Here is a 21,762-nt window from a genome sequence, read left to right as displayed (position 1 = left end):
TATAGACGATCTAGCCGCGACCCTAGCACGCACATCCTACAGATAAAAGCTGCACCGTTCGCTTCGCGTACTGACTCAAACCGCGCTTCTTCCAAGGCGTAAGAGCGCTCGCAATCAGAATAACGCATGCGTAGTTTCCGCCTAGTCCCAACCGTCATCTCGTACTAACAAGGCGCAGTATAATGTAACCCTATTTGGGGAAAAAAAATTATTCCTTAGCCATTTCTACCCAAGCAAAAAGCCCTATCTTTTTAACTGAAAAGCATGACAAATACCTTATAAAGATTGCTTTGCTAACCTAACGCTTCAAAAACAGGTGAGCGAAATATCAAATAAAAAGCTCATTTCTTTGACACGCTACTCCTGCTTCTCTCAGAAGGCTCCTCCACTCGGCACGTTTGTTTCCTTCGGTGTCACTCGAGAGAGTGTCGCCGAAGTTGAGTCGAGCTACAGCCACCATGTGGAGCACCGTCTAACATCATTAAGAAATATTTCTATTGCTTTCAGTTCACCGCCCTTTGCGCGACACTGCCCAATTTTCCTAACTTTCCGCAGTATCTTGTTTGCTAAGTAGCGCAACAAAGGAGAAATATGAAATCAGTCAACTTGCGCTTCCATCAAAGTTTCGCCGACAGCTCTTTTTTTTTATCTCCTTGTTAGCGACTTCGGCCGCGGCGGCCGCATTAGATGGGGGCGAAATGCAAAAACGCCTGTGTGCGCTGCATTGGGGACACAGTAAAGATTCCCTGGTCGTCAGAATTAATCCGGAGTCTCCGACTACGGCGTAGCTCATAATCACATCGTGGCTTGGGCACGTAAAACCCCAGATTTTAATTTTTATTGCCTTATACATGCTCCCAAGGTCGAAAATGCTTGACAAAATTGCGAAGTGTTGATTTTAAGTAGCCACATTAAACACATTACGTCTTCTATTTCGAAACCCAGATTCACAAGCTTGTCAATTTATTATGGTGCAGCGATGACCCAGAGTAATTGAACGCGATAAATTTTGGGAAGACCCTAGCTCAGAAATGAAAACAATGAACATGCTCATAAAACTCTGCTCACCTTTCATCGCAGTTTTACAGATCGTGTGTTCAGATTATCTTTTTCCTTTTTTCTTTTTTTTGCTGCCCTTACATATATTTTATAACAAATATTTTCTTATATATAGCCTTGCTGTTCTCGCGCTCCTGAGTATGCACATGTGATTTCTTAGTCATCAGAAGGCTACAGGATTGTGCTTGCCGTTAGAACAGGGCTTAATGTCGTTATGGACCGCAAAACAAATATGCAGGGGACAATGAAGGGAACACAGTGCTCTGTGCGCTCGTCCGTCCCCTCCGTCTTTTTGTTGCGATGTGCACCAACACCGATGTGCAGCATGGTATTGTAAGACGTTTTAATGCGAAAGCATTATATGCTCCATTACGCGAAAATCAGTCGGCGCAGTCGACATGGCCGAAAGATTGTGCCAAAAGTGGACGACGGCGGAAGGAGTAAAAACACGTCACAGCACTCTCGGATTGAAGTCAAATTTCTCGGAATGGTTCCTCTATACAAAGCAAATTTATGGCTATGTAAAGAAAATCTAGCAAACGTGGGTCTGGGTGGGAATCGAACCTGGGGCTCCTGGGTGCGACATCAGCACGCTTCCCTATAGGGAACGGCAGCTACATGATTCCCGTTGGCTAAAGGTGTGTCTAGTGCATGCATAATTGCGCAAGAGAGAGAGAGCAAATTGTAAGTTAAAGGCTGGGAAGTTAACTAGGACTGAGCCCGGTTGGCTACCCTAAACTGACGAAAGGGAATAAGGAACGGAAATGTTAAAAAAAGAAGTGAAAGTTCACTGGGGATATCGTTTGGTCACTCACTCCGGATCACACACGGCGACTCATTCCGGTAGCTTTCAAATACCGCAGCAGCGCTTTTGTGGCCTTTTGTAGCTGCGATATGCGTGGCCATGGGTCCCTCCCAGGATCTTGTTCAAGGTGAACGGTTTTCTATTTGACTATCTATCATCGGACAAAGTGACGGTGCAACCCATGCGGCCTCTTGTGTGGGCCGATCTTCTGCTATTGTTTCGCCCTTTTGGTACTTCAGTCATAGAAAATTTAACATAAGAGGCATGCGCTATCGGTGTTTTCTTTCATACTGTAGAAGGATCGACATTTGAGCAAGTTAGTACTGGTTGAACATCTTGAAGGGGCAGCGCAATATGAGGAAGAGAAAAGGCAGGAACACACGGGACAGCTATGAACTCACAACTACTTTATTCGGAGGCATACAGAAATTTATGTACACAACACATAGCCACGTGCTCTCCCATCGATGGCGTCATTATCAGTGCACAGGCAAAAAACGCAAAACCCTGTAATGTAATGCCACACTATGAGGCGGCTTAAAAATTAAAATTCTCTTTCATACAAATTTAACGATGACATGCTTACACAACGCAACCTTTATTTCCTGATATAGTAGCCCTCAATACTCTAACTCATGGTCTGATTTCTATGCGCGGAAAGTATTGTGGTGTGTTTATAGATTGGAGTGCATCCATGCTCAGAGGGCTGCCATATTGCGCTGCCCCTTCAAGATGTATTGCTTCATGCCATTTGTTTGCGTGCTGTCACCCTCAAAAGTTCGAGGAATGACTTTGTAAAGAGCGTAAGCCAAAGTATGAGCAACTTTAGTGCCGTATAGAATATGCGTTGGTTCGGAATTATATTTCGCGGAAAGATGGTCGACGCTGGACACTGGCGCCGGATGTCCGGCGACAAGGGGCCCCTAACGCTATCGCGTTAACGAGACGCATTAAAGTTCATTTGAACGGCGCCGATCATTCCTTCTAGCTATGAAATCCTTGCGAGAAAGCGAGCTCGTTGAGACGGTCGACGGCCCTTACCGAGGCGCAGTTCAAACGCAGGCAGGAGCTTGCACGAAAGAAAACATCTCACGAAAGGGACTACAATACTTTCGCGTTCCCACATGTAAGCAATCTTAGGTGTATCTGTCGAATTTTTACAGCGAAGCTGTTCATAGCTGTAGGATTCTGTGGATTTTTTGTGTCAACAAATCTGGCCGTGCGAAAACTGAGCTCCCGAATTCGTTGCAAAATTGCTTCATTCTATGCAAAAGCTTATGTCTCATCACATCGATATGCAATTTCAGTAGATATCAATTGGCACCATATTCAAAATCCGCCTACCTTTGGGTAGAAAATTCTTTTCTCGCTTACGGGAGTCTGAGCCATTGCGAAAGGGAGTACGAGCCATTCATTGTCTTATGTTATATAAATTTCTCGTTGGGTATGCACAGAAAGGCTTACGCATTTAATAACAGATGCGATACGAAAATGCGCGTTTTAATGACCTATCGTCACGATGACCACCGATCAGGACAATAAATGCAGATCCGAGTGATAAGACGTATAAGATTTTGCATAGTATGAAGCGAGGCCTGGGTGACCACCATCACCGCTTAAGAGAAATTAAATTTGCTCCTTCCATCGACATAAACTCTGCTTCACCTCTATGTCGTGAGCTATATAAACAGCTTAGCTGGTACTCCATCTTAACAGCAGTGAAACCACACGTGAATTTTTTTACAGTATTATTTACGTGCTGTGGCAGCACACACTGATGTAGCAGGTCGATGCTCCTCTTGGAGCAGTGAATCTCTTGAAGACACACAGACTTAAGTTTGATGACTCGTGATACTGTACATCATTAATAACGTACAAAATGTAGAGAAAAGAACCTTCCTCTGTTCCGCCTGCCTGATGTGGCCCATCGCAAACATATAGCGCGCAATGGAATAAAATCAACCCTGGGTACAATAAAGGAGGAGATGCATAGACAAGGACAGCTCACTCAAGCGTTATTAGTTGCGTATTATGTTTAGTTCGGTCACTTATGTTCACGGTGGTCTTGGTCTGACCATGTGTTTTTCAACGAAGTGCTTAGTAAAAAAGACGTGCAGTGAATTCCAGAACGACGCGGTGTGGGGCCAGTTGATCTTCAGAATTTACCACGTTGGGCACTGAGAAAGCACCACGAAAAAGAAGGCGGACAAGGAGCGCTTGATACAAACTGCCGTTGTGAGTAGCCACTGCTTAGTTGTCCATGCACTTTTTCCTTTTTATTTTTGTGTCTTCCTTATACAACATGTAAAATTCTGGACGGGCAGTGATACAGGGTTGAATGAGTAGATATTATATTTATGAGTAAGGTCCAATTAGCAGTGCATTTGACCTCTTTAACGTAGGCGTGCGATTTCTGCTCTCGCTTAGCTATTGTAAAATACAAGTATTATTTTTACATCACTTCAACATATAATAGTAAGATTACAAGAGCTGCAGAACGAATATTAGGGAGCACATTCATGGAAATTTCTGAGGGTAAAAGCTTCAAGCCAATAGTAATGTAGGACATATCATTGGCGAAGTCGGTCGGCCAATGCCAGAGAACACTTGCAAACAAAAAGCTTCGTTAATTTCAGCCCCAGCGCTCTTCTACACTTAGGTACATAAAGGCACGAAAAAGAATTCAAGGTCAGATTTTCATAGCTTCTGGACCACTCTGCAGTCACTTCGAGGTCGTAAGCATTCTTTCTACGCTTGGAAGTATTTAATACAGCCTAAAACACCGACAGAATGGCGTGCCTCGCGGCCGTGGGGTGGCCAAGCTGTTGGCGCTTAATACGACGATTCAATAACCACCTCGCGCACAACTGCGCAGACGAAGGAGGACGTCTTCTTGGGCTAGTTGGTGTTTTCTTAACGTAAGAGTGTAGCGCGAAGGCACACTTACAAAGACGGCACATAGACACGTCACAGGCGCTACTAACAACACGGCTATGTGAGGTGCTGTACCGATTTACCCCCCCCCCCCCCCCACGGTAAACGGAAAACGCGTCACAAGCATCACTTTCTCCCCTGCCGCTTCGTAGGCCAAACTTCCGAGAGAAAAAAAAATATCGAGCATGCTGCCATGGCAACGGCTTGGTTGATGGGTGAGGGGAAAATGACATCCCGCTTGTCTGTCATGCACTCGATGGGCACACGACTTTCCCCTGCAGGCGCCAACGCACATGAGCACCTACGTTTATTTTTATTTACAGATTGGTTGCCTCTCTCATATCGTGATTTCAATGCTCTTCGGCTTCTATTTTTCTTGTACGCACATGTGTGCAATGCATGTGACGGAAAACTTACTTTTTTTGCTATGTTCAACATACGCGAGCCAGCCTGCCATGGCGAGCGGCTATCTTGTTTCGGTAAAACATTAGTAGGGAGAAAAATGTTATTTAATCACTGCTTTTATTAGCAACCTGTGGCATTCATACACAATATAATAGTATAGAGCTTGGTATCTCATTATTCAGTACAAATTGGCGCATTCTGTACTACGATCGTACATGCATAAGACAGCTTCCGACAATTTGTCATGGACAGAAAATTGCTACAGAGGTGATGTTTGTTTGCTGTGCACAACACAACTGTACCAAAGTACTTTTTGTCGCAACAGTTATTTGTTAATTGTGCTTTTCAAGAGCAGCTGACCGACATCTTTCGCATACCAGTAAAAATAACTTCATTTTTTTATTCCGTAGAACGGGCGTGCTTCCTAGTCCAAAAAAGAAAAAAAGAAACCTGCTACCTAGTAAATTTCTTGCACAGCTCTCCTTGTGCTTTCATCAGATTATATTGAAAGTGTGTATACTTTCTTTCTATATTTGGTTTTGTTTCACGATACCACATGTCAGACCGACAGAGCTTCATTCAGAGCTGCAACATTGTTAATAAGGTATTACGAAAATCCTCACGAGCATATTGCAGGTGTTTCTTAAAATTTATAATGCACTTAATTTGTTATATCACCATCTAGACATGACTGGCACATTTCCAAGATAACTAACTACAAGTCGCAACGATTGTTATTGTCGATCAACTGTAAAAGTAGAAGAAGCATGTGTCAATCGGCTGTTTATCGTCGGTTAAGGTTGGGCAAGGACAGGCTTATGCACAAAGGTATTATTGAACGCCTAGCTTCGGGACATAGAAAAACACATTTAAAGGTGATTCAAATCGGCTGCATTCAATGGATTACAGAAACCTGCTCAGAACGATTACGTTTTGAATGGTTTCAAGACCTCCTAATACGCTGAACGTGCGTTATGCATTTTGTTTAACAGAGGCTATAGGCTCTTTAGTGCGAATTGTTTGAAGCATAGGACTGGTGTCAGAGCTATGTTACTATCCATCGTGAGAATTTCGATGTCGAATGCATCTCAACTTCTCTAGAACACTTCTTTCTGGGACCGTACGCTTTTTTTTTCTTGTTAAAATTATTCGTGGCTTCGCGGAAGGAAACCCCCAATTTTGTTATATTAATGTAAACACTAAAGGGAGGAGTGTCGAGCAACATTAGTACTCGCACAACTTTACCGTAGTAGTCACAAGAAGATTCTAGCATCCCAATATCCGTGTATGTTAGTCATGTAATAATTTTCAAACAGGGGGGCCCAAGTGTGGAATCAATGACTGTGTGCACAAAGACAATACGCTACACGATGTTTAGACAAATGTCGAAATGTGTCAAAATATTTGGCAAAGATAGGCTAATCAGGAAACTGCCCTGAAAACTATCGGGATTACCAACAGACAGCTTTCTTAATGCAGCGGACTTTATCTCGCCCTGTTTTTCAAGAGCCAGAGTGATGTAATTTATGAGCAGCATAAGCCGTGCGTAGTAGATCTGCTGCAGCACGTCTATGGGATACTTTTTAGAGCAACATATTTCCTAGGGCAGACTGCTGCTTATTTTATATTTCAGTACAGTTACACATCATAAGTGCGTGACCACGCCAACGCACATTTCTCCATGTCCTTCCCTTCTTGTAGCGATAATAGAGTGTCACCTGGCTCCCGAAGATTTGGTGGAGCTCTGGGCTCACATGATAAATCAACTTCCGTAGTACTTCCGTCCTGGGAGCAGCTCTAACTTCGCTGGCTTGAGGCACTTTTGTGTATCATTCCTCAGTCATTCGATGACACTTGTGGTCTATATATGGTATGTATATTTTCCACTTTTCGCCTCGTTTCGGCAGTGTAGAGCCTGTAAAGATAGCTACATCACAAGGACATCTTGTCAGGCTAGTTGGCAAATTTTCGCCATATTTGCGCGCTGTGTAAATGAATGCTACACAGAGGCACGCAAGACAAGCGCAGCATCCTGTCTATTCCTAAATGTCATGTTTCATAGTAAAACGAATTCCACTGGCAAATGCGTTCCATATGCTATCGCGTAACATTTTTAGAAACAACATGAAAAGCCCGTTTATTATCGAATTTCTAGCGCACATGACAAGAGAACGCGCTTAAGATACTCTTCCGGTACCTATTAGAACATTAAGCTAAGTTAGATGCACGTAGCTCTGCTCATCATTAAAGCGAGCGTTGATACGCAGACCACCATAATGACCGGGTAGTTGGAGAAGTATGTGAAAGGCCTTTGCCCTGCAGTGGGTGTAGCCATGCTGATGAAGATAGGCAGAGCATCGTGCTATGGCCCATTATTAAAAGCTGCATGGGACGTTCAGCGTTGGCATATAGAATATTTTCGCTCAATGTTTACGTGTTACATCAACACACATAGGCAGGCTATTCGACATAGGACGTGTGATGTCGCTGGATGACATTATCATGCAAATAACCTCACATTCCTTATAAAAAAAAGGAGAAGGAAGCCTCTCTTTAATGCTACCAGAAAAAATAGCGAACGTAATTCAAAGATCAATGAAAAACCATCCACAAAACTGGTCCCCTTTGTCGTACCTGGCCAAATGCTTCCTGAGACGCCAAACGCACTTCCCCGCTGCCACTTGCAGTGAGCGTGTGGTATTCATATTGGTTCATATGACATGCAATAGCTGAGGGCAGCAGCAGCAGCTTGCAACAAACAACCGGTGTAAAATTGTTTTTGCAGTAAGTGTCCAGATTATACACGGGAAATATGGCAAACACAGTTCTTATTCTGAATAGGTGTATGGTAGCACGATTGAAAGAGAGGACAAAAGAAGACACACAGGGACACACAAAGCCCTTTGTGTGTCCTTGTGTGCCTTCTTTTGTTCTGTCTTTTAACCAAGCTACCGTACATCTATTCAAGATGGGTTACCAACAAGCCCACATTGCAACCCCAGTTCTTATGTGAAGTGCTGATAACGTATTAAAAATGTTCCTCTTTTCTTGAAAGAAAGATTGATTGCAGCTTCTTTCTGCGCTGAATCCCCCCACATTCGCTACTTTTTCTTCGTCAATAAATAGAAGGAACTGAAATCTTACGACTCTTGTTTTCGTTCATTCCGCTACACCCATGCACAAGAAAGTACCCTGTGCGTGTGAACTGAATGCCTCGGATAGCGAAAACCAAGCAATGCTGGCAGAATAATAACTTCAGCTCTTGCAAGCCAGTTCAGAAATTCGGTTGCATTATTTCAACTACAGATAGGCTTCTAAAACTAATTAAGCCAAGTTCCAAGTTTTAGTGCTCCCGTACATTGATACAACATGTTAAGCATTGATGGTTTCTCAATGGCTGGCAGAAAATATTAGGCATCAGATTTTTTAGCTAGTTTTCTTGATCGACGAAAGCTCTTTATTGAAATTGTTAAGGATTAGGTAACGGATCGTTTTATTCAGTTTGGCACCATGTTACTTCTACATACCCATAGCAGGAAAACTTTCAGTGGTTTAAAGCTGCTGGGCAACTTAGCGTTGGAATTTTCGCTCCGGAAGAATTTCTGCTGCAAAGCGGCAACCAAACTTAGGGAAAACACGACAGCGCGCAGTAACTGGCTTCGTCGTATCGTACGCTGTAACGCCAAGCGCGTCGCGACATTTTACGAAGGTTAATTCTCTCATCGCCAGCGAAAACTGTCCGGCTTTTTAGTTTAGCCAATAGTCGCGAACATCCCGCACCGCAGACGAGCAAGAGATAAACTGACAAGCTCACGGTTTCTGGACGCACGCGGAACAACACTTCGCTGCGCAACCTAACGTGGCCCCCGGCGCCGTATGAAACGACGTTGAAAAGACAGCGCTCACCGTGCTCACAGCGCTCGTACCATGCCCTGTCAATTGGTTTCTGTACGAAAATAATGAACCACAGAAGCACAGATTCACAAGCGATAATAACTTGTTTTCCTTACCTTCATCGATCAGGGACTGCACTTCCTTTCCAACAGTTGACACAGCCGACCACAACAGTCCATCTTTGGCCAGTGTCGGCGTAGTCCCTTTGTGTGAAGTGGTCCGACCGGAAGCGGTCGCCGTTGTACTCTGCATACATCTACTCCCATGTCAGCCGTGCGAGGACACCCCATTGAGCGTAATTTTGTTATATGTCACATTTATGAATCGGGAAAATACAGCGTGGTCATGATTGAAGAACACGTGAAAGCGTAAGTAACGTTCACAGTACGAAGAAGCGACGTAAAAAATCTCATTCTAGGCACAGGTTTAAAAATGAAGCGCACTTCTGTCGTCGCGCATATAACTCGAACTTTTAGTTCAAGACGCAAATGGTGACGGTTGAATATAGTTTTTTTTTATTCTGCAGTCTTCATGAACATTTGAAGGTAGTTATGTCAAAACAAAAAGCCGGTCACCGGAATGCTCTCCAGCGTAACCAGTTAGTGCTGCAATAAGCATTCAAATTGCTTTGGAGAATATATGCAAGTTTTTTACTCTTGGGAAAAAAATGAATAGCAACCGCAAACAGAAAGCGAAGCGAAATTTCCGTTTACGCGTCAACTGGCATAAGTCGGCTCATGAGCAACTGTCAGCAAGTAGCTTGAGTTTCATGGAACACCTCAGAAAAATGCGCCGCGCTGAACCAAAAAGATATTCACTAGAGCGCAACCACGGAGCAACTTTCGTTTCGTCCTGCAGTTGTTTTGATAAGGATAGCGCTCGTTTCTTCATACCGACCACAGAGGAAGTGTGCTTACCTCTCGTCCGCTGGAAAACTGAAAAATTTCGCCCTCGTGCTGGCTCCCCGAGTTGCCACACCACGCACTCTCGCAGCACGCCTTGTGTGCTTTCGTCAGTTTTTCCGACCTTGCCGGATCGTCGCGGACACATAAAGAAAACCTTTAACTGCAGAGCATACGAGAAGACGTGCACGTGCATAGAAAGCGGCAAGAGTAGACGAAGGGAATGGCAGCCCAAGTGATAAGAGCGAAAGCGCCACCGCTTGGCGCAACAAATGAAGCGACTAAACAAAGATATGGGACAACGAAAAAGAAAACAGCCATAAACACGTTTTATTTCCACACATAATTGTATAACTTTACTTTGTTACGATGTAGGTTGAAAAGATAAAGCCACATATGAAAGAGTTGACTGAATTTTCGTTTCCCTACTAGTTTTATGGTGACGCTTTATTGCGGATACTGAAACTACCACACTGTTCCCCGCACTGCGAACGACTTTATTCGAAAGACAGCGAGGTACAATATACAGGGTGTATACTAAATTATATTAAGTGCAACTTGAACCAGGACACGGGTGAGAAAATCGCAAAATAAGGACGGACGAGGGAGAAACACAGGACGAACGCTCTCCTTGTCCGTGTTGATTTTGCGCTATTCTCACCCATGGATTAGTACCAACTATAGCTCACATTCATACCCTTTGAACCATGAATTTCAGAAAAAAAAGAAGAAAACAAGTGGTTAACCGAAGCTGAATGAAATCAATGGCGTATGTTTTGCCGTCATGTGACGCTCGTTAGAGTATATTTTATATTCCGCGATTTATTAGTTAATTAACTAACATGAATTAAGCAAAATTTTAGTATTCGCTTTAGGTGCAAGTGCGGTTGGCTGTCTTATAAAGGGGATCCAGAAACGACCACTCCATTTTTTTTCGGCAGCGTACATAATGTGGGGACAATATTTTTTGGCGTTTCAAGACAGCCCGCGTAATATGAAACAAGACAACGTCACTGCCCTCGTACGCTATCGTGCGTCGAGCCTATCACATATCAGGGAAGACGGCGCTTCGTTTCCGTGTGCCACCGCCAAAGAACCTGATGCACGGCGAAGCCGATGCTTAGAGCCGCGACCACTCACTTCGCCATGGTCCACGCGCATGGTTCTTTCACAAAAAGAGTGGTTGAGAGCGCTGCAATACGACAGAGTACCAGAGCAGTCACGTGGTTTTATTTAAAGGGACACTAAAGGGAAAAATGATTTCTTCTGCAAAAGTAAATTACCGTTCTACAACACCAAAAACCCCACTCTTACAACGATAAGACGTTTCGCAAGCGAGAAACAGCGCAAGAACGAAATACGGGTCGCGACGCCTAAAGTTCCCGCACCTGGGGGCTGTGACATCTTGGATTTTGATGGCTTATTCTCATCATCATCAGCTATATAGTTACGCCCACTGCAGGGCAAAGGCCTCTCCCATACTTCTCCAACTACCCCGGTCATATACTAATTGTGGCCATGTTGTCCCTGCAGACGTCTTAATGTCATCTGCCCACCTAACTTTCTGCCGCCCCCTGCTACGCTTCCCTTCCCTTGGAATCCACTCCGTAACCCTTAGTGACCATCGGTTATCTTCCCTCCTCATTACATGTCCGGCCCATGCCCATTTCTTTTTCTTGATTTCAACTAAGATGTCGTTTACCCGCGTTTGTTGCCTCACCCAATCTGCTCTTTTCTTATCCCTTAACGTTACACCCATCATTCTTCTTTCCATAGCTCGTTGCGTCGTCCTCAATTTCAGCAGAACCCTTTTCGTAAGCCTCCAGGTTTCTGCCGCATATGTGAGTACTGGTAACACACAGCTGTTATAGACTTTCCTTTTGAGGGATAGTGGCAACCTGCTGTTCATGATTTGAGAATGCCTGCCAAACGCACCCCAACCCATTCTTATTCTTCTGGTTATTTCAGTCTCATGATCCGGATCCGTGGTCACTACCTGTCCTAAGTAGATGTATTCCCTTACCACTTCCAGTGCTTCGCTACCTATCGTAAACTGCTGTTCTCTTCCGAGACTGTTAAACAATACTTTAGTTTTCTGCAGATTAATTTTCAGACCCACCCTTCTGCTTTGCCTCTCCAGGCCAGTGAGCATGCATTGCAATCGGTCTCCTGAGTTACTAAGCAAGGCAATATCATCAGCGAATCGCAAGTTGCTAAGGTATTCTCCATCAACTTTTATGCCCAATTCTTCCCACTCCAGGCCTCTGAATACCTCCTGTAAACATGCTGTGAATAGCATTGGAGATATCGTATCTCCCTGTCTGACGCCTTTCTTTATAGGGATTTTGTTGCTTTCTTTGTGGAGGACTACGGTGGCTGTGGAGCCGCTATAGATATCTTCCAGTATTTTTACATATGGCTCATCTACACCCTGATTCCGTAATGCCTCCATGACTGCTGAGGTTTCGACTGAATCAAACGCTTTCTCGTAATCAATGAAAGCTATATATAAGGGTTCGTTATATTCTGCAGATTTCTCTATAACTTGATTGATAGTGTGAATATGGTCTATTGTTGAGTAGCCTTTACGGAATCCTGCCTGGTCCTTTGGTCGACAGAGGTCTAAGGTGTTCCTGATTCTATTTGCGATTACCTTAGTAAATACTTTGTAGGCAACGGACAGTAGGCTGATCGGTCTATAATTTTTCAAGTCTTTGGCGTCCCCTTTCTTATTCATTAGGATTATGTTAGCGTTCTTCCAAGATTCCGGTACGCTCGAGGTTATGAGGCATTGCGTATACAGGGTGGCCAGTTTCTCTAGAACAATCTGACCACCATCCTTCAACAAATCTGCTGTTACCTGATCCTCCCCAGCTGCCTTCCCCCTTTGCATAGCTCTTCTAAAGGGACCAAATATTAAACATGGCAAGTTTAGGGAACCTTTGCTCAGTCAACGCGGCCCGAATACGAAAACATACTTTGGAATCCCTGACGTCACACTGACGTACCGGCGTCGGGGTTACGGCGCGAAATTCAAATACTGATACTTTGGCCTTTGTTTTCTCATCTAATAATCAAATTATTATTTTCAAATGACTGCCTGCAGAGTTCACAAACAATGCCTTATCAGTCTAAACGGATTTATTGTTTCGCTTCAGTGTCCCTTTAATACTTCGTGGGCTTTCCTTACACGCCGAAAGACGATCACCACGCAGCGTGGACGCTGCCACAAAAAAATTGGATCGGTCGTTTCTGAATCCCCTCTACAACGCAACGAAACGCACTGGGCCTTAAACGGAATACTAAAATTTTGAATAATTCATCTTAGTTAATGAACTAATTAGGTGGAATATAAACATACTCTAAGGAGCACCACTTGACCGCAAACCATATGCCGTTGGTTTCATTCAGCTGCGGCTAAAGACTTTTTTAAAACGCTTGGTTCAAATTACGCGAAGCACCCTGTATACACTGTTCCCGACGCGCAGGCGCACCAGCCACCTCAGGCAGGTTAGAGAGGGCGATCGTCTAACTAGCAATATCATTTAAACAATCTAAAGACAGTATGATCCGCGTTGTACAAACAACAGAAGTCTGACGTGCTCATGCACTACTTTTTTTTTCTTTCGTGTGAATCGTTTCCAATAGCTCACGTGCCGCTTTGTCTTCTGCTCAGGATCTTCACATCATGAAATATTGGCTGACAAGAGCAGGCTTTACAGTCCACTGAAAGATGCGCAATCACGCCCGTCGTCGTGTTATTAGCGTGGTACTTATGCAATTATTGACGAACCGACCACTTCGTCCTGCATGGGAGTTTTCAGAAGACAGGTGCATTTCATAAACCGCCCCGGTGGGGCAACGCATGTAAAGCTGGACGTGCTTTACTCGGTAGGCGTATTTAGGAGCTGCTCATTATGCAGGGACACAGTTTGTCCAGCCTTTTGGAAGCGAAGAACGTGACAGGTGCTCCGTGTATATACGACACTTTATTTTTAAGTTGAAGGAAATCGTGCCGTATACGCATAAGATGAGCCACAACTTTTGCGTTTGCGAACTACGTTGTTCACAGGCTATGCCGAAATGACATCACTTGTTCAGGTAGTTGCACAGTGTGTACTGTTGGCGGTGCTTCATCCTTGTCGTGGGAAAAGTGGTGGGGAGAGGTGTATGGCCAAGTGAAGAATGATACATATGCATTATATGCCCCATATTTTACAGTGCAGATATTTAAATACATTCAATACGTTTATATTAAGTGCCTCGTAATCGTCGTGGTTTTGGCTCGTAAAATCCGGAATTGACTACGATACTGCGTGCATAGCAGTTGGGCATATCCATTGTGAGAAATGAGTCACGAAGGCGCACAGGGCACCGAGCTCAATATACATATATATTTCATTCATGTTTTTTCTCATTTTTATGCGATGCTGTGCATTGCCCCACATTGTTTTCTAACGGAAGATATATATCTCATGAAAAGAAGCAGACTATGAGGCCGCATTTAGCTGCAACTGGTTTTGTCTTTGCTACATAATATTAAAGTAAGTGGCATCCCCAATGTTTACGATACATTGTGCAGCGAAATACATTAAGTATGCCAGACCTGAAGTTAACGTGCTAACCGGTAGAGACCTCCAAGGCGGCATTGGGCGAGCACTTGTACCAACGTATACTGTGCTGTGCAACATTGGTCTACACGTGTGCTGATGTTAAGGCTAGCATGCTGGTGAAAAAACACAAACGCGTTTATTCTTTTCATGCGAAAGTGCCGCATGGCTCATTGAGCGGCAAAGCCGGCGCCTATCGTGTGGAGCAGCGAAAATTCACCTAAATTCTCATTGGTTGCGGCGCAGCGTATCGAGCGCGCTTCCACGGAGCAGAGAGAACGAAAGCCTACAGCAACGGTAGTGCGCCAGGTGTTGAGTGAGGGGAGAGTCTCTCGTCGCGCAGGACGTCGGTTGCATGCGGCTTTGGCACCGCATGCAGGATGCTGCTGATTGCTGACTCCGGCATCACGTACCGCTACGGCAGATTACTCGCAGCGCAATACTCGCAGGACCGCTCAGCGGCGTTCAAGAGGACATCAATGATTTCGCATTCACAACTCATGAGAAGTGCCTAATTGCACTCGGACCTTTACTTGTGCCCTGTCGTTGTGGAAGCACGGAACTTGTCAATAATCTGCATAACACTAGTGAACAATCACTCTTACATCATATAAAGAAAGAGCTTCTGAAAAAAAAAGAAACTGGCAGTTTAAACTAGCTAATCAATATAGCAGGGGTAGTGCGTGCCACGCCGAGAAAGTGCTTTAAAAGTTAGAATATCGGACATCTGGAGTTCGCGATCCCCATCTTTCGGGCTATTATAAAGCTGCAAATCAGAATAATCACCAGCAGCAGAATTCATGTTTGCGCCATAAATTCACGTAAGCGCCACAAATTAAACCTAGCAATCAATATCCCAGTGCACGGTCAGTTTTCGTGCCTAACCTGTTTACGCATTCGAATATTTTTTGCGGTTTCCTAACGCTTGCGCAAGCGTCTCCTCTATGCATGAGAACGTCCGAAATGGCACTTTGGCATTTAAACAAGCGCATTAAACAAATCAAACCTCGTCGCCGAGGTGAATCGAGACAGTAAAAAAGAATGTTCCTTCATATATTAGAGCATCCTTTTTACTGATGAAGGCATTAATAACCGCAGTGATGTGTGAATAAAAGTTTGACACTCGGGGAAAACGAAAGAACTATTCCTCCATTCATTTTAACTTTGCGGAACTATAAATCAGTAAACGAAATTCAAGCCATTAGAGGCTTCGCACGTGGTGTTATTGCCTCTCCGTGCGTGCGCTATTGCCAGACCATAGCGCTTATGTGGCATAAAACCGAAAATTCAATCTCCTTTTATTCAAGCGTAGTGATCGCAAGTTCAACTACTGGGTATACACCAAATACGATAGATTGCCCTTATTTTAAAATGCTCTATAGCAATCAGCAATCTGCTATCTGACTGTGCGCGATGTTACGAGGCTGACAATGATACGTGAAAGTCAGTCCATAGCGCCCCCTTTGCTTTTCTGTGCATCTTTAAGCAAGCAGTAATTGAAATATGTGAAGACCCTTCACATAGCAAAACAAGAGATGATTCTCTGGATAGTTGCAAAGGAGACGCCTAATACACCTTTCACAAAAAGTGCTCAGAAAATTGGCGCCTATGCCTGTTTGAATGCCTAGATTGAGAATCTTGGGGAAGGGATCATGGCCTTCAAAGGTACCCGTTACCTAATGCCCACAAGTATGGAACTCCTGCTTTGACACATTTGTTTGACACATTTGTTTGACATTTGTTGACACATTTGCATTTGACACATTTGACAATGGTTTCATGGTTACTTCAGTCATATATGCATCATCTCGTTATCTTCTTTTAGAAGGGTAGCAAACCGGACTTTTTTCTGCATTATCGTCCCTGCCTCATTTCTATCCAAACCGCTTTCTCCTTCTTTTTTCATAGATTTTCGTAGTTTAGTCGGCGGATAATTGGGATAACGCCAAGATTTTGCGCAGTCAGTTCTTAAGAATTAGCATCGAATTCAACCAGCACTGACGTTTTTCGCAAAAGAGAAAAGAACAATTTACTGGTCAAGATAGACAAAAAATACAAATATAGCTCATCTTTTTTCCGGTAATAGCGCTATGTGAACTTACAGCGTCAGTGCAATTTTTCAGAGTCAATTCCTGCGCCACACCACACTTTAGGGCTTTCCATATAATGGCACAACGGCAGCCTGACTAGTGCCAACAAAGGTGCCTGAAAATAAAGCTCTAAATTCTGCGATAATATAATGATTGCAATGATATAATGACAGTATTATAATGATTGCGTGCAAATGTTATTTCTGTCACACGTCGAAGGCACCTTTGGCCCGACTTTTGAAGATCAGCGTCAAGGCGGCACGATCGACGACAACGGAAGGATGACAACGTCGCCGCGATAGCTTGACAACATCTAAACACCTGCGTATCCTTCTCCTTATGAAACATCGTGCCAGCGCACAATTGAACACGGAGGAGAAGAGAAGGACAACACGAACGCCGGTGTTGTCTTTCTCTTGTCGTCCGTGTTCAATAGTGCGCTGGCACGATGTTTCATAATGCCAATTACAACCAACTAGCCCAGCTGTTCATACTTAGCGGTATCCTTCTCCACAAGGCAATTCTGCGCAGGACAGATATTTCTCCGACAAATCTATTAATTAATTAATTAATTTATTTATTTATTTATTTATTTACAGGATGCTGGCGGCCTTAGTCTTAGGCCTTGGGCAGCAGTGGACAGTGCGATATACAGATGAACAAAAAAAATGAACAGCAAAAATCATTACAAGGATTCAATACATTGCTATAGACATATTTCCTGACCAGCACGAGCCGTACAGAGCATTCCAACAGAAAAAGCATCACAAAAATTCAATTTATTTTAGAATACCGATATTCGCTGAACCACAAAGCTCGTTGATAACATTGATCGTTGAGCACATTGATAACAACGCGATATTGATAACAAGAAGTCGCATTCATAGTGGTATACTGAAAGACATCGTGCAAGCTCGGTTGGTTGAGCAGCGAAAAATCTACAAATAGTAATGACAAGCAAGCGAAAATATCACTTGCGTGTAATGTCAGTTATTTACAGGATACTGCCGGCCTTAGTCTTAGGCCTTGGGCAGGAGTTATTGTTATTATTATTAGCAGATATGGAAACATACAAGCACACATAGGAAACAGGGAGGGAGCAAGCAAGGCATGCGTTGTGCCATCGAGAGGGGCACAACGCCTGCCTACTCTTTCGAGAGTACAATCTACAATTATGCAGATACCATGCACTGGAAAGCCGGCGTAGGCGGAGCTGCGGTGGGGCCCTCAATACTAAAACAGTGCATCTCAACAAGGAACGCGCAGTGGCCTTCGGTGAGAAAAAGTACGCCCCGCAGCCGTCAACGCGGAAATGTGACGCAGCGCTTTCCCGCAGACCACAGCGTCTAAAACTTCAAGTGCACAAAGCTTTCGTGCAGCAGCACCTGCGCCTCAAAGAGCTGGAGTTCGACGACGAAGGAGCCCCGCAACTCTATTGTGAGAGCAAGTGCCCTTTGAATCGGCCGAGACAGTGTGGTCCTCGACCACGCAAACGGAAGAAATATGGAACAAAAACCTTTACGCTTTAAAAAGAAACAAGAAAAGTTATAGAACGGGGAGAAGAATCCGTCGCATATTTCGCAGTATTACGCCACACCAGCTCGCCGTTTTTCTTGCCCCAAAGGCGCCGATGCAGCCGCGTTACACGCAACACTTATCGCGGTGGGGTGGCGGCAGACCGCAACTTCTTGCGGTGTTACTCCCGCTGGTGCGGGCACTGTGCGTAAATTGCAAGTGAAGCGTTCAAAGGAGGCTTTCTTTTTTTTTCCTTTCGTTGCTGGCGTCTGCAAAGCGTTATCGAGAGCAACGAAGCATGGACGCTTCGTAGATATATAACGCGCCACGCTGGAGAGATATATCCTCCGCAAGCCAGCCGTCGAGCACCTTGGGTGGATGGTATGGCTGTTCCCTAGAGAGAGACAGAGATAGAGAGAAGGGAGGAATGAAAGGCAGGGAGGTTAACCAGACTGAGTACAGTTTGCTACCCTACACGTGGGTAAGGGGATGGGGGAGTCAGAAAAAGAGAGAGAGAGAGAATATATCTATATCGCACTTTCACGTGCACTAAGCTAGGTGCAGCGTGTCTACAGTATAGGGCACTCAAGGCTGTTGCTTGCAGGTACTGAAGAAGTATTCGAATGGCTTTCTGGTCTTATAAACTGTGAGGCCAGGCTCCCAAGACCTTGGCTGCTGTAAATGGCTTATCGTGCAGTCTTTTCAAGGCATACTGCTGAGTCTGAAGTTGGTTATCCAAGCGAGAACAGTGGCAGAGGAAATTATTGATAGACACTTCACAGTTGCACTTAGCTCACATCGGTGAGGTTCGCCATTCCAATACGATAGTTTGATTTAGTGAATGTTACTCCTACACACAGTCGACACAGCAGTGCTGCGTCACGTTGTGAAAGGTTTGCCGGTAATTTCATTTTCAGTGGTGGGTCGAGGCTGCATAATCGACGGTTAGAGCTCTGCGGTGTATGCCAGTAACTCAACTTGACGGTACGCTCAAAATTGCGAAGCTCTCTTGCCGCGTCTACTCTCGATAAAGGCATAAGGAGTGTCAGTGCTCCAGTCTGGGCACGTCGGGAAGCATCATCGGCGAAGTGATTACCAACGATGCCCCAATGTCCCGGCAGTCACTCAAATATTATATCATGTCCTCGTGCAGAAACGCAATGGCAAATTTCATTTATTTGGGACACCTGCTTGCACCAGCTACGCATTGATCTACTATGGAGATCTTAAATACTGAAGTTGATCTGTGCAATAACACTAAGGAAAGATTAAGCGAAGCAGAGTAAATAGCTACTAAATGGATATTTCTGCTGGAAACAAAGAATAGTTGCGAGGAATAATGACGCGGGGTTCCTTTCACCATGTGATCGGCACGGAGTGAACGCCTCATGAACTCTTGCACTTAAGCAACGCAGCCGCTCACAGTACCTCTTATTACATATGTGCTTTTATCTATAGCTGCGTATTCCGCCTCTTATGCCTGAGTAAGAAGGAAAAATATAGCCCTTTGAAAACCAGTTTCCTTAATTTTGGATCTTTTCCCGACGCCTCTAAAGGACTTACATATCCGGCCATACGGATTGAGTAAAAAACACAAGATCGTTTAGACCCAGCGAATTCGGTAGCATTGGGACATCTTTTGAGTCACAATTGATATAAATGTATGCTCAGCAGCACGTATAAGCCGCGCAACGATATGGTCACGTTGGGACCAAATGGGATGGCGACAATTTCAGTCACAGCTCTTTGTCGCAACTGTGTCACTTTGGCGGCGAACTGCTAGAAGGAAAACGAAAAAAAATGTGATTAGGGATTGATAAACGTGTCGACCGTTAATTTAGGTGGCTCATCATATACTTGCAATTTTGGCAGTATCTGTAAAATGAGAATAAAACGTTCAATCGTCGCGAGTGGAATAAGATGGAATTGCATCCACAACCTGAATGCCGCACTGCTCACATTGAATGCTGAGAGTGACGAAACGAAACAGCTAAAAACGAGACAGCTTTCGTTAGCAGAGAAACAATTGCGGTTTCCATAGATCATGTTTCCTAAAAGGGTTTAAAATCACACACGCAAAAAAATACTTCTTTTAGGATTAGAGTCGACCATGCACCGAGCATTATTTTAATAATTTTTGGAGCACTGTTATTGAAGCTAAATACTTCGACCCAGCAAGGTGAGTTCGGCGAATGCACTCGTCTTCGAATGGGTTCTAGAACAGTGCCCCTAAATCTCTGCGTTTCATACTAGCGAATATCGGTGTTGTGAAGTGAACCCAAGGGGCTTTCCCTTCTGACAGACGCATTATTCAGCAGGCACATAGAGTTCAAAAAGTTGTTTTTGTCTCCTCACTTATACTTTGAAGGATATGACATGCACAAAAGAGCTTTGCTTTAGAACTTTGGCAACGGAAAGCAAATTAGGATGGATAGATTGCAGCATCAAAGAACTCGTCACCCGAGTTACGGGAAAACGTGCAAATCAATTTTGGAAGACTACGACAGTTGGAAGCGGCAACGCTACGAAAACAAATGGCTGCAAGAAAGGAAAGAAAATTCTTGATGGGGGCCCCTCATTTCAAGGTTTGCACAGTGCCCGAAAAAGATGTTATACTGAAGTGTTGCGTCCCGCTCATAAACTACAGTACTTCTCCACCACCAATAAAATTAGCATAATGAGCAAACAAAAAGTGCGCAGTAAGTAACTTACGCATGACGGTGGCACCCGCACATTGCTACACCAGTTTTCCATGCGGTCGCACATTTCTTAACGACTGGTCTAGAAATGTGTGATGTTAAGTGCGCAAGAAATGCTTTAAACAAATGTACGGAAAAGCACAGTTAGCAGACTTCTTCTGGCAACAAGAGTATACTTATATCGACCGCATTGTAAGTCACAAAATTAAAATTGTTGCACAGCTTGTAGCACATCAATGCCACTGCGAATCCAAATATCAGACTTTTCCAACTCTCCATTGCATTTATTCACACTGTCAGCGAGTTTACGTTGCTAAAGAAAGTCAATGAAATACCCATGCTATAACCCAATTACCTCTAGTAGGTTTACTCAAACAGGTTAACGAGCATGTTCCTTTATACTTTCTAGAAGCAACTTAAGCGTCGGATGCATATAGAAGCTTCCAATGCCCACAATGCGAGGAATAACCCTTAAAGCTTGCGTACACTAACGCCTCTCTAGAGGTGCTCCTGGGTGCACTGGCCCAAAAGCATAACCATGCATGTCGACGCGCAAGCAAAGAAATTCGCTACATCGTACACGAGCCGCCCTCCATCGTTAACCGAGAACAGGTTAAGCTACGCGCATCTACAGGAATACCAATAAAATGTTCTCTTATATCGAAGACGCAAGCATCGGCATTCTACTACGTCACTCAGGGCTTTGTTGTCGTACTTACAACGTCCCAGCACTGTAGCTGTACTCGGAGAAGTGGATGACACAGCGGCCCGCCATCAGAAGTGATCGCTATGTTTCAATGACGCTTTACGGCGACTTCTTCAGCGGAAACATAGGAGCCATATATGCAC

General features: G+C 44.2%; 1 protein-coding gene across 1 annotated transcript in view; it reads right to left on the bottom strand.

Moving 5' to 3' along the window:
• Positions 1-10,150, bottom strand: part of LOC135903601 (uncharacterized) — a 193,898-nt gene extending 183,748 nt beyond the window's left edge. The window contains exons 1-2 of the mRNA XM_070532121.1: positions 10,015-10,150; positions 9,214-9,343 (exon numbers count right to left, since the gene is read on the bottom strand). The gene's annotated coding sequence lies outside the window, so the exon portion shown is untranslated. The remainder of the gene's footprint in view (positions 1-9,213; positions 9,344-10,014) is intronic.
• Positions 10,151-21,762: the final 11,612 nt, after the last annotated feature.

Source organism: Dermacentor albipictus, chromosome 1 (assembly GCF_038994185.2).
Source record: "Dermacentor albipictus isolate Rhodes 1998 colony chromosome 1, USDA_Dalb.pri_finalv2, whole genome shotgun sequence".
Classification (NCBI taxonomy): Eukaryota; Metazoa; Arthropoda; class Arachnida; order Ixodida; family Ixodidae; genus Dermacentor; species Dermacentor albipictus.
Note: the sequence above shows the minus strand (reverse complement) of the source record. Positions and strands in the feature narration are given on the sequence as shown.